This window comes from Equus przewalskii, chromosome 3 (genome assembly GCF_037783145.1).
Source record: "Equus przewalskii isolate Varuska chromosome 3, EquPr2, whole genome shotgun sequence".
NCBI classification, from domain to species: Eukaryota; Metazoa; Chordata; class Mammalia; order Perissodactyla; family Equidae; genus Equus; species Equus przewalskii.
In genome coordinates this window covers 100,691,248-100,703,258 of record NC_091833.1, presented here as the reverse complement: position 1 = coordinate 100,703,258, position 12,011 = coordinate 100,691,248, and the positions used below count along the sequence as shown (strand labels likewise).

The following is a 12,011-nucleotide window of genomic DNA, read 5'->3' as shown; positions in this document are numbered from 1 at the left end:
AGTTCCTGCTTAAATCAGGGAAAGCAGAAAAAAAAAAAAAAAACTACAGGTTTTTTTCAACAAACACAAACAGTAATTTGACAAAGTAAAAATTTTAAAAATGAGAAATAAAAATTGTATGTAGTAGAAAGACATCTTATTGGAGATAAATCAAGGAAGCTAGAATTTCATGGAGAAACCTAAGCAGGGACAACTCCACGGGGAAAGAGGAAAGCTAGACCTTTCTTGCTAATGTTCCCAAGTCTGATTATTGGGTACATTAATTACTGGGTACTGCATGTTCTAAGATTCCCCTGACAAACGCCCATAGCAACTGGCTCTGAAGAAGGGAAAGCCACCAACACATGGGCTGCAGGAATCCGAGTCTTGCTGTTTCCAGACTGTTAACATTAGGCACGTGCTTCAAGGAGAAGAACGAACACTGGCCTTGGCCAGGTAGACCCACCGTTCCCTACAAGTGGTGGCTCTACGGGAATAAAAATTAGAAGAACACAAAGCAAAGTTGAAGCTCAGCAGGAAGGAATTGGAGCCATTGCCTAGAGTTTCATCCCAATTATTCCGGTGCCAAAATGTCTGAAAGATCTGTGAATTTTTTTTTTCTTTTTAAGTGGAAGCCATTCCCTTTCTAGAAGCCAGGCAGTGTGCTATATCAGAAAACAATCACAAATGATGAAGTCTGCCTGTTTCTTTTGTCACTCAAGAGCTGTGTGGACCAGGGCCTGTCCCTAAAGCTCACCAGCTCCATCTCTCATTCTTCGGATGTAAAGAAAAGTCCTCAGAGTTGTTTTGAGGATTAAATGAGTTATTATAGATGTGCCTGGCACATTATAAATTATTAATACTATCATTCTCTCTTTGCTTACAGGAGCACGTGTTTGCAGTTTCCTCTTCCCCAGCATGCAAAAGGTTAGTGTGTTGGCTAGACTAACTCTCACCTGCTAACCTCATACTAGCTGGAGGCTTGTGAAGCTTAAGCAAGAGAAACTAATATGCAAATGGATGACAGAGGAAAATAGGGAATGAGATAAAAAGTAAAAACATGATTCAGTCTTAAGGAAAATAGCTTACTGGCCCAGCATACTCTGAGGTGCTAGAAAGTATTTTATTTCAGACAGCTTTCTGGCTATCTCTTGAAGTCCATGAGTACCAGCCTTGCCTATGCCATGTGTACAAATCATCCACGTCCACTTAATAATCATCATAAGGGCTTACTTTTATATACAGTGTATTAATTTAGAAGGCATTTTCACATACATTACTTAATCATTCATGTGACACTGGGTCCTGGCAGCTGCTGGCCACTCATCTGCCAGGGGTGGACAAAGAAATTCTTTCTTTAGCTATGTCAAGCTGAGGCCCATGAGCACCAATTACTTCCAGGAAAGATGTAATGTATCCTGTGTGGTCTAACAAAAATGTCTCCAAATATCCCTTGCTATGCAGAACTGTCCACTGGAGAGAGGTGAACAAACTGTCATAGGGGATAAGGAGACTCCTGGAAAGAAAAATTAGAAAGTCTTATTTGGTGTTCAATGTTATTGAAATCTCTCTATTAGAATGAGGCAGCCTCAACTAAGGTCTCAAAGAGGACCCATAAGAAGGGTAGGGAGCCTAACTAGGAGACATGGGGAAGGACGGATTTGGCTAAGACTGGACATCCACCCAGAGCCTGCAACCCTGTCTTGGTTATAATGCTATGAGGAGCACTAACTTAGCACGTGAGTGTGATGAAAGAAAGCTGCAACGTAGAGTCCAAGCTAGGGGATGTCATGGGGTCTGTGGAGAGATGTGCAGCAAGAAAAGCCCCTGCAGAGCAGTGGACCAGCCTTCACTCTGCCATGCAGCATCACCGTTCAACAATGACACCACGTGGTAGCAGCAGAAGTAGTGGTGCGAGTAGAAAGACCATGGCATTTACTTGTCCCGCTAGCCTCGTGTTTAATAAAACAGGCTGAACCCTCTAGACTAAATAAACCCTTGCTTATATGGGAAAATTAGGATTGTGATCTTTGAGATGACAGAGAGACTTCACGCCATTTCAACTTCTTGCAGCAATGGCACCTAAGACATTCTGTTGATCAGTAACAATAATAAGAGACATAATTGTGTGGCCCATGGTGGTCATATTGGTTACATATTGGTCAATCATATTGGTTACACTTACAACAAATATTGATTGAGCAACAACTCTGGGTCAGACACTATGACACAGGCAGAGAAGAGATTATTAGTCCAAATTTATAGATGAAGAAACTGAGGCTCATTTAGATTAAGTGCCTTGCCTAAGACCCCAGATCTAGGAAGTAGATGTGCAGGTTCCCTTTCCAATGGAGATAATTCTAGGTAAACAAGAAACAAGAAACAATTTATCTCTTTTGGGACAATGGTGGAATATCCCACCAGACATAATGGAATTGTCTCTGCATGTGAGGCTGCACCATTTTCACAAAGGTTCCCTGTCTTTTCCACTCCCCTACATGTACTTGGGCAGAAACCAAGCTCGAGGTTCTGCTCACATGCTTGTGGTTTGGCTCCCAGCTAGGGATCACATTCTCTGCTCCACAGAGCAGAGCCAAGGATCCTTCTTGCAAAATACTACTGGTGTCCTGGTACCACCTCCTGAAAGAGCTGTCTACAATACCCGCGTGCCTGGGAGGTGGGGTGAGCAGGATCAAGCACTGGCAATCAGGACATTCAGCAAGAAGAGATTATGCCTGCTCTTTCCCCCATTAAGTTTCATAAGAGTCATAGACTTGATCATTGATAAATATAACACACATGCAGGAAATCTCTCCAATAGGAATTGGTGAAATTAAAGAGAGACAACATCCAGTAGTATCTGATATTTCAATTTTGGCCTTTTTTTTCTGCTTACACATTTGGCAGAGAAAGAGCAGATGATCATGTATTTCTGGCTCACAGGCACTTTTCCTGGCTGTATCATCAGAATGATATTGTTAGCAGATACTAAGTTTTGTATCAGGGCCACCAATTGTACAATTCAAAGGGATGACATTAACATAGAATACAATGTGAATGGCGCCCCCAAGAGTTGTGCAATATGGCTTTACCTATAGAAGATTGTCCTTATGCCAGGGACCAAAATGATTTACATGCAGTATCTCATTTTATCATAATGACAAACCATGGGGTAGGCATTAGTGTCTCTGTTTTACAGATAAGGAAATCAATGGATATTGAGAGTTTAAGAGATTTGCCTATAGTAACACAACTAGTAAGTTGCAGAAGCAGGATTCAAACTCAGAACTACCTGAGTTCAAAGCTCACGTTGTTAACTATTTCACTATCCTAACTGATGCCCTAGTATATAGTTAAAAGTGAACCTTAAAAAAGAATTGCAAAGTTGGTTAGTATCTAAATGTTGACGCTATATATAAGCAGAGTTTTAATTTTATTTTTTTCAAGAAGACAAAAAGGCAAATGGATGAGGTTTTCTTGTCCTCTTTACATGTAGACCTTTTTAGCACATTTGTTTAATTTAGTGAATTCTAAGTATTGACATTACTGCATATTAATTCATGCCCACATACAGAAAAAAGTTTGACTTCATCTAACTTTAAATGATAAGTCAATACCATCACAAAGCCTTTAGATCCAACTCATCCACTAAAATGATTTCAAGAGCCAATAACAAAAGCTAGCACGTTCTGAGGGCCTGCTATGTGTTAAGTACAGTTCTAAGTCATTTCCATAGAATGTCTTCTCCCCAAACAACCTTATAATGTAAGTACTAAAGCAGTCCTACTTTACACAGATATGTTAAGGAGCCAGACTATAAACCAGGCAATCTGGTTCTAGGTTCTACTCACTGACTCAAAGATCCAGAGGAGAGTGATAAGCAGGACGTGGAAAGCGGCAGAAGGAATCAAGAAGGGTAGTCATACAAAAACAAGAAAGAAACAGGCTCCCAGAACAGGGCAAAGCACCAGCTCCTGCATGGACTAGACATTAAAAGCATAGACTTCTCCATAATGCCCAAGAATGAGGAGGCACTTTTTGTGCAAAATCGCTAAGAAGACCAGAGACCAAGAGTAGTATCATGAAAGGCAGTTGCCACAGAGGCAAATCACAGGCTTCATGATCCACAACGTGGTGCAATTCTTTCAATCACATCTTTTATACATAGAAAAGAGAGGAAGAGAGGATAGGAGATATCATAACATTACATTATCCTCAAGGCCCCTATATAGTGTCTGCTTATTTATCTTACTTTTGCTGCCTCTATGGTAGTTTTACAAGTAAAATTCATCTTTCATTTATTTAACGTCTTTCTCCCGCCAAAACATGGAGCTCATGCAATGTATGATGATGCATTCAAAAGTGCTGCTGATCCCATTCTAAACCAGGAAATGGGGTCAGAAAGCTCCACCGTTTCTGCCCAAAGTAAAACTTGGCATGAAGCCAGAGGTAGAATTGTGCATCAGACCCAAGAGTCTCAGCTCCCAGCCCACACCTTCCCTATTGTTTTCAATAGAAAAAACAGTTAACCCAAACATAATTCTATTGACTCTCTTCAACATTTTCGCCTGTTAAAATAAGCTAAATTTCCACTTGTCCTCAATAGTCTTCTTCTTCCAGAAATGTGAGAAGGTACTGCCAACTGTCCAATCGTTGAGCGTAAATCCATTTGTCGGGTATTCATTATCCTACTCCATACCTCGCAAGTCCAAAAGGGTTAATAGATCTCTACCAGGGACAGAAATGATCTCTCTGTCTCTCTCTCCACAGGAGGAAGAGCAAAGCTATGGTAATATTTTCTGCCTCATCATCACAGCCCATTCGATTATACAACCTTTCATTATTTAGGATCAGTCCTTTCCACAGTGTCCCAAAGGGAAGTGCCTTGACAAACATTCCATTCATCTCAATAGAACTTTGCAAAGTCAGAATAATATGCATAAGCACCATTGGGCTTGGAGGTAGGTCCAAAAGAAACTATCTAATGCTGTTGTGACCCATGGGAGGCTCAGTGTGGCCAAAATGGGTCCTATGAGATCCAGAGTCAAGGCTCCAGAGGGGTTACAAAAATAAGTGAACTGAGGAAGTAGAGTTGTACAGAGACAAGAAAGCTAGGGAAAAAAATAGGTTTCTGTTAAATACAGCTTCTGGTTCTTGCCATCAGTTTCATTTCAGCATCTTTGAGTATCTTAAGAATTGTTACACAGAAAGTCTGAGGAACCATGAAACACCCCTCGTTGGAAGACAGAGGCACCAAGTGACACTTCTTCATTTAAAAAGAAAAATTCACATCTTTTTCTGGTCCAACAAGTCTCTAGATCATTAATTTATTCATTTTTTCATTACATTATTGCACACTTAATACATGTCATATGTTACGCTAGGTAGTCATTGGAGGATGCAATGACGAATAAGACATGCCTTCAAGGAGGTCACAGTAGAGTCAGAAAAACAGACTTTAACAGACTGGTTAAGACATACAATGCTAAAGGAGCAGAGAGGAGAAAATGACTAACTAAAGATGACAAGGAAGGCCTCCTTGAAGATGTGATGTGTAAGGCACCATGAACAATGAATGAGTGCAAGAGGCAAAGGAGTAAGAGAAGGTCACTTCAGAGAGTGGTACTAACATGACTCCTTTCATTAGGTAAGGATTACATAGAAAAAAAAAAAAAGAGGTTTGAGCAAGAGGGTTAGAAGCAAAGGCCAGAGAAGTGGTGAGAGAGAACGTCAGGTAAGTGCACCTTCCTCCCAGCTCTCAAGGATATCACTTCCATGTAGGAGAAGTAAGAGCTGCAAGGAGTCAGTGTGTCTGCTGCCCAGCAAGGGTCAGCCTTTGGTGGCTATAAGGCATTCAGTGGCTGACCTGTGGGTGTCCTCTTGGAATTAGGGAGAAGCCTCCACAGCTGCTCTTGCTCAAAGCTCATCAAGGCTATTCAGGGCTAGGTGGGGTCCATAGTGATGACTGCCCGGCTGGGGCATCTTACCCAGTGTTGCTTTTTAGAACTTAGTTTTCCTTGCCACTTAGCTCCTTACTATACAATTACTCAAATAAGAGGTGGGGGAAAAAAGGAAGAATATGACTACATCTTATTTTTAGTACTCAAATCAATGGTGGCAACATCCCTTGCATTTCAATAGGAATTTTACATATCAAAATCCTCCAAAATAAAGCATAGTAAACATATTAAGATCCAAAATGACATTTTTTCTGTGCTGTTTCAAAATACTTTTGTTTGTTTTGAAATGCCAAAATGGCTCAGCCCAAATTAAAGGCTAGTTCATTGACAGATGGGCAAAAATAATGTATAAATGCAACGAGCATCCTCAGAAATGTGTGCCTCACCTTACTGCCCTCTGGGTCAAAGAACATTTAAAAAATAGCAGCTAATTTTTTATTTCTATATACTCTCCTTCTAAAGAATTCAAAGCACATATGAAAGATTATCATGGGCACAGGCTTCCATGGTATTAGGGACTCTCAGAGATTTTGCTGTCTTTGTCCTACGTGTGAACATTCTCTGGGGAAATGAATTTCTACCTCATTTGAAAGTTAGAGATAAGGAAGGGATGAGAGGGTAGCTTACTAATAAATGCCACAAACCTAAGAGTTAGAGAGATCTCCACTTCCACACTACTAAAGGCTACCGTTTAACCAACTATGCACAGACACTAATGCTAGAAACTTTATATACAACATAATAATTTAACTCTCACAGTTACTCTACAAAAAGTTGATATTACCCTATTTTTACCTATGAGAACACTGAGGTTCAAGAGCACATAACTTGTAAGGGGAGGACATAACAAGAACCTTCCAAGTCTGATCTTTTTAAAAAAATATTATGTTACCTCTTAATAAGGGAAAAAAAATTACTCTCTTTCATCTAAGCTATCTTTCCTCATCTTCCCTCACTTGGAAGTTGTCAGAATCTACATATAATAACTGCATGAGTTTGAAAATATATTTTAACCCTTAATAACTTTCCTAGAACTCCAGGTTCTCAAGTGTCCCCTTATTGGTCAAAATTACTAAAATGTAATCAGTGATTTACTAGGACCTATAAAAATTATCTGGGTCTCCCTTCATTCAGTAACTAATTTACCAAACATGTAGTAAGTGCCTTCTTTTGCCATGCACTCCTCTGTTTATCCACAGAGATGAAAGTATATCATTCCTGCCTTGAGGAAGTCAAGAGACAAGTAATAAATAGTTGCAGCAATGTAACAAATTCCATCTTATATCAGAGAGCTACGAAAGGTACATGGAATATGGTAGAGAAAGTGCCATCTCTTCCATTAGCCTCAGGGAAACTTCCAGTAGGAGGTAACATTTCATTCAAGTCAAAAAGATGAGTTAAAATTTCTCGGGTGACCTCAACAGGCAGTTGTCAAAGGAGGGAGGGCAGCTTGAAGCACATTCTAGATTTCCATTTGAGAATATGTTATAGTTCCCGCCCTAATGCTGAAAACTAATAAACAAACAAACCAAGAATCTAATCTTCACTGACTCACTGCCTCTACATGCTTATGATAACATGAAAGTAATAGTAATTGTGTGGACAGTAGTATCAACAGCATGAAACCAGATGACATCAATAAAAGGAAAGTGAAAAGTTCAATTAATCCATGAAATGCTTTTTATCTCATAAGTTCAAGAATATGTGTGTTGGTGGTGGTGGTGTTGCTTTTGTTTTTCTTTTATAGTTAATTCACGGAATTGTTTTGTGGGTTTTCAGACAGACTAGACCCGGGCCTCACAAAGAGTCAGCCTGTAAGATCCAATTCTAATTAGCCTGAGTCCTTCTTGGTTGCTTTCTACTTAAAAGCCCCAGCGTAAGATTATTCCCCTCCAGACTCTAGAATACAACTTTTAGCTCAGTATGACATAGACGAACTTTAAAGCTCCAGATGTAAAGTAGTGTCCCCAAACCATAGGCTAAAATGTAGCTTCAACAAGAATGTCTCATAAAATTAATGCTTGTTAAACAGAGACCTTGGCAAAAACAGAACTCTGAATCACTGAAAATAGATTTTTTTCAATGCCTTACTTCTAAAATGGATTAACCAATCCACATTGCTTTGTAAGAGAGAAAGTAAAAATCCAGCTTATAGATTAGAGGGTGATACCCATCAGACTGGATCAGACGGGCCACTGATAGAAACAAAGAATTTCGGGATTACCTTCTAAAATGGAAATAACGACCCACCTTTAACCTTGCTCCTGAAGGGACTTATAAACTCCACAGAGAGGCTGTATATTCCATTTCACTCATACTCATTTTAGAAAGGAGAATGGCTCTGGTGATGGATTTCCATGTCAGAGGGTACCTAGGGATGCTTTGTGGAGCAGGAATTCTGATGCAAGACCATTCTAGCTTTATGGGGGCCATGTACAGTCCTAGGGCACAGTGTCACCTCTAAGTGGGCTTCAGATCCATCGATCCTTTCAGGTATTATTTCCCTGGATACATGTGGGGCATCGTCACTGCAGAAACTCACTGCATGAACCCAAGCCACAACACCGACCACCACTGCAATTACACTAAAAAGAATGACCATAATATCTTTCCTTTTCCTGCTTACTTGTGCCACTAAGAATGATTTTAATTGAATTTGGAAACTAAAAGCTGCCATTGTTTCAGAGACTGGCCAGAGCTCTTTGCTGTTCTTACTTTAAGCTGAGCAAAGACTTTAGCTCCTAAAATCAACAACCCAAGAACACTAAATAATATGAGCAGATATAGTCTTTCCATCACAGAAGACAGTGTACTTGCAAAAAACAGAGGAAGAAGAAGGTGGAGGCGGAGGAGGAGGATCGGCAGCACAGTTTCATGGATTTTTCGCCTTAATGAAATGATTTTCTGGGGCTGGCCCAGTGGCGCAGTGGTTAAGTGCCACGTTCTGCTTCGGCAGCCCGGGGTTCGCTGGTTCGGATCCCAGGTAAGGACATGGCATAGCTTGGCAAGCCATGCTGTGGTAGGTGTCCCACATATAAAGTAGAGGAAGATGGGCACAGATGTTAGCTCAGGGCCAGTCTTCCTCAGCAAAAAGAGGAGGATTGGCAGCAGATGTTAGCTCAGGGCTGATCTTCCTCAAAAAAACAAAAAAGAAATGATTTTCCAAGTTCACCTCTTGCCCTACTAATCCAAGTGTGTTCTAAAACAGTGCCATCAACAGTATGGTTCTCCTTGGGATAAACAAGGAACTGACAAGCAGCGAGAGGAATACGTAATTGGATTCACTGAAGAACAGCTGAATACATCCCTGTGGGAAAGGAATTAGTATCAATATTTAGATTTTGATTCTATCTAAATGATTCCCAATTTCTTATCAATTCTTCATGGTCAGATACAGCAGAACCAGTGGATTTTGCTGTTAATACTCAGAATTTTTTCTGTTTTTCTCTAGTAACCAGTCAAGAAACAGTACCTTATGATTATCCCAAATAAGCATAGGGTTTAGGACAAAAATCTCAATATTTGAAACACCCACATTACTGTTATTTATTTAAAATTCACTTCCACACTTATTGAATCTGTACAGCTCTGTTTTCCCCACATCCCATTTAGCACTCATACACTTAGTATTAGTAAATTGGTCCCTTTGGGAATCCAAAGTTAAGAGCATGTAACACTACATCTTGGAATTCATAATTCTTTCATAATCGCCTCCCATTTGGCAACTGTGAACTCACAAAGGCAGGTTTCCTCAGTGAAGATCTGTTCAGAGTCCAATATTTACATAAACAATTTCTGTTTGGAGTGTAGGTTCCTTCATGCACCGATAACCTCTCCATCTACGTCGGCCTCTAAATTTCATGTTAAATAAATTTTAGCACTACAGAAATACTTCAAGCAATCGTCACCATTTTTTCAGCATGAAAAGTCATGTAGACTGTCTAAAGAGGTATTTTGTGAATTTTTAATGGAATAAATGTAAGTACAATTTGAATTGTAGGTATTATTCAAGTTGCAGGAATAATTTGAGCTTTTTTATGTTGCCTTCATCCCTAGACCGAAATATCCTTGGGAGTAGAAACTATTTACATATCCAGAACGTGGTCCAGCAAATACCCACTGAATTAACTTTTTAGTCAACCTGAGTTTAGTCGATTATAAAATAAGGAAGTGATTATGATTTCTCAGTCAAAATAGGACTTCGACTCTACAACCTTCTTTTAATGGTACACCCCCTACATGCTTAAATTCTCTGCTTATCAAATCACCAATGATTAAAAGGAACAATATGCAGCATTGCTATGATTTGGTGAAGCTAGCACTTACCAGTGTAAACAGGCATTACCTTTCTAGAAAGTAATTTACCAATATAAATTTAAAGTCTTTTAAAATTGCCTACCTTTTGACCCTAATTTATGTAGAGGAATTTATTCTAAAGAAAATAATTTGAGGGGCCCAAAGATATTTGTATAGGACATTCATGTGGCATTGCTTTAATAGTTGATACAAATGGGAAAACCTCAATGTCTATCAACAGGGGGTTAGGGAAATCGGTAGGGGATATTCATGCAGTGTAAAAATGCAATCGTGCTCCCCACTCAGGGAAGTAGAACATCATTCCCCACCCTGTAAGTGTGGGCTACACTTAGTGACTTGTTTCTAAAGAGCACAATAGGAAACGCGGGGTAGGGAGTAATCTGACGCAGACCTTTTCCAGGTGATCAAGGTTGACAGCATCAGAATTCATGTTGATAGTAGGTACTCTTGACATGCTGTGTTGAGGATGGTGCTTCATGTCTGTGAGTTCCCTCCCCAAAAACCCATAACCCTAGTCTAACCAGGAGAAAAACATCAGACGAATCCCAACGGGGGCACATTCTATAAAATTCCTGACTAGTACCCCTCAAAACTGTCAAGATCATCAAAAACAAGGAAAGTCTAAGAAACTGTCACAGCCCAGAGAAGCCTAAGGAGACAGGATGACTAAATGTAATGTGGTATCCTAGATGGGATCCTGGTACAGAAAGAGGACATTAGGGAAAGACTAACGAAGTCTGATTAAAATATAGAGTTTAGTTCATAGTAACGTATCAATATTGGTTCACTAGTTGTGACAAGCATGCCATAGGAATGTAAGACATTAAACTAGCTGAAACTGAGCACAAGGTATATGGGAATTCTCTGTATTGTCTTTACGACTTTGCCATAAATTTAAAACTACTCTAAAATAAAAAGTTTATGTAAAATAATGCTATGATGAACAATGATAATAAATAAATATGTGCACCACTTCCAGGTTAGGGTGGGTGTTGCTGTGTGCCCCCACAGTACCCTGAAATTCTCCTATCATAGAACATAGATCACATGTATTTGATTTTTCAATTGTCTCCTTCCCACCTCATGAGAGTGGAGGCTAATTCTATTCTGTGCAAAATTCTCCTAACACTATGCAAGACACATGCCAGGTAGTTAATAAATGCCTGTTAAGTAAATTAATGGATTACCATGTGGTCAAGTGAAAAAAAAAAGTAAATTACGAAACACTACGGATAGCAAGCTCTATCACATATTAGCTCTACAACCTTGGGCAAGTCAGTTCACAGCTCTGAGCCTCAGTTTCTTCATCTTTAAAATAAAGATGATCCTTGCACATACCCCATAGGTTTATTCAGAGGATTCAGGAGTTAATACATACGAAACACATTGTTCTTTCCCTCCACCTCTCATCACCAGATGGAATGATTAAAATTATACGTATTAGAAGCTATACACCTAAAGTGAACAGTGTTTGCCATTTTAAGATGCGTATTTTCAATTATTTCAAATTTATTTTGTTTATCTCTATTCATAATTTTAGATAATGAAGATATATTATACTTATTGAAAATATTAATAAAAAAGGAAAATAACTAAACATGCATACACAGCCACCGATGATACATCGCAAAGCGACTTAGGATATTGTTCTGTTCTCCAAATAATTTACAAACTAGCTGAAGAGACAAGTGACAAAATCCTTGCTGAAAAATTGAAGAGCCACTCAGGAAAACAAAATAAAAGATGCCTTAAAAT

The 12,011-nt window shown here is 39.3% G+C and overlaps 1 protein-coding gene across 5 annotated transcripts in view; it reads right to left on the bottom strand.

The window, feature by feature from the left end:
- PPARGC1A (PPARG coactivator 1 alpha) overlaps positions 1-12,011 on the bottom strand; it is a 609,701-nt gene that overhangs the window by 133,386 nt on the left and 464,304 nt on the right. The gene's annotated exons all lie outside the window — the stretch shown is intronic.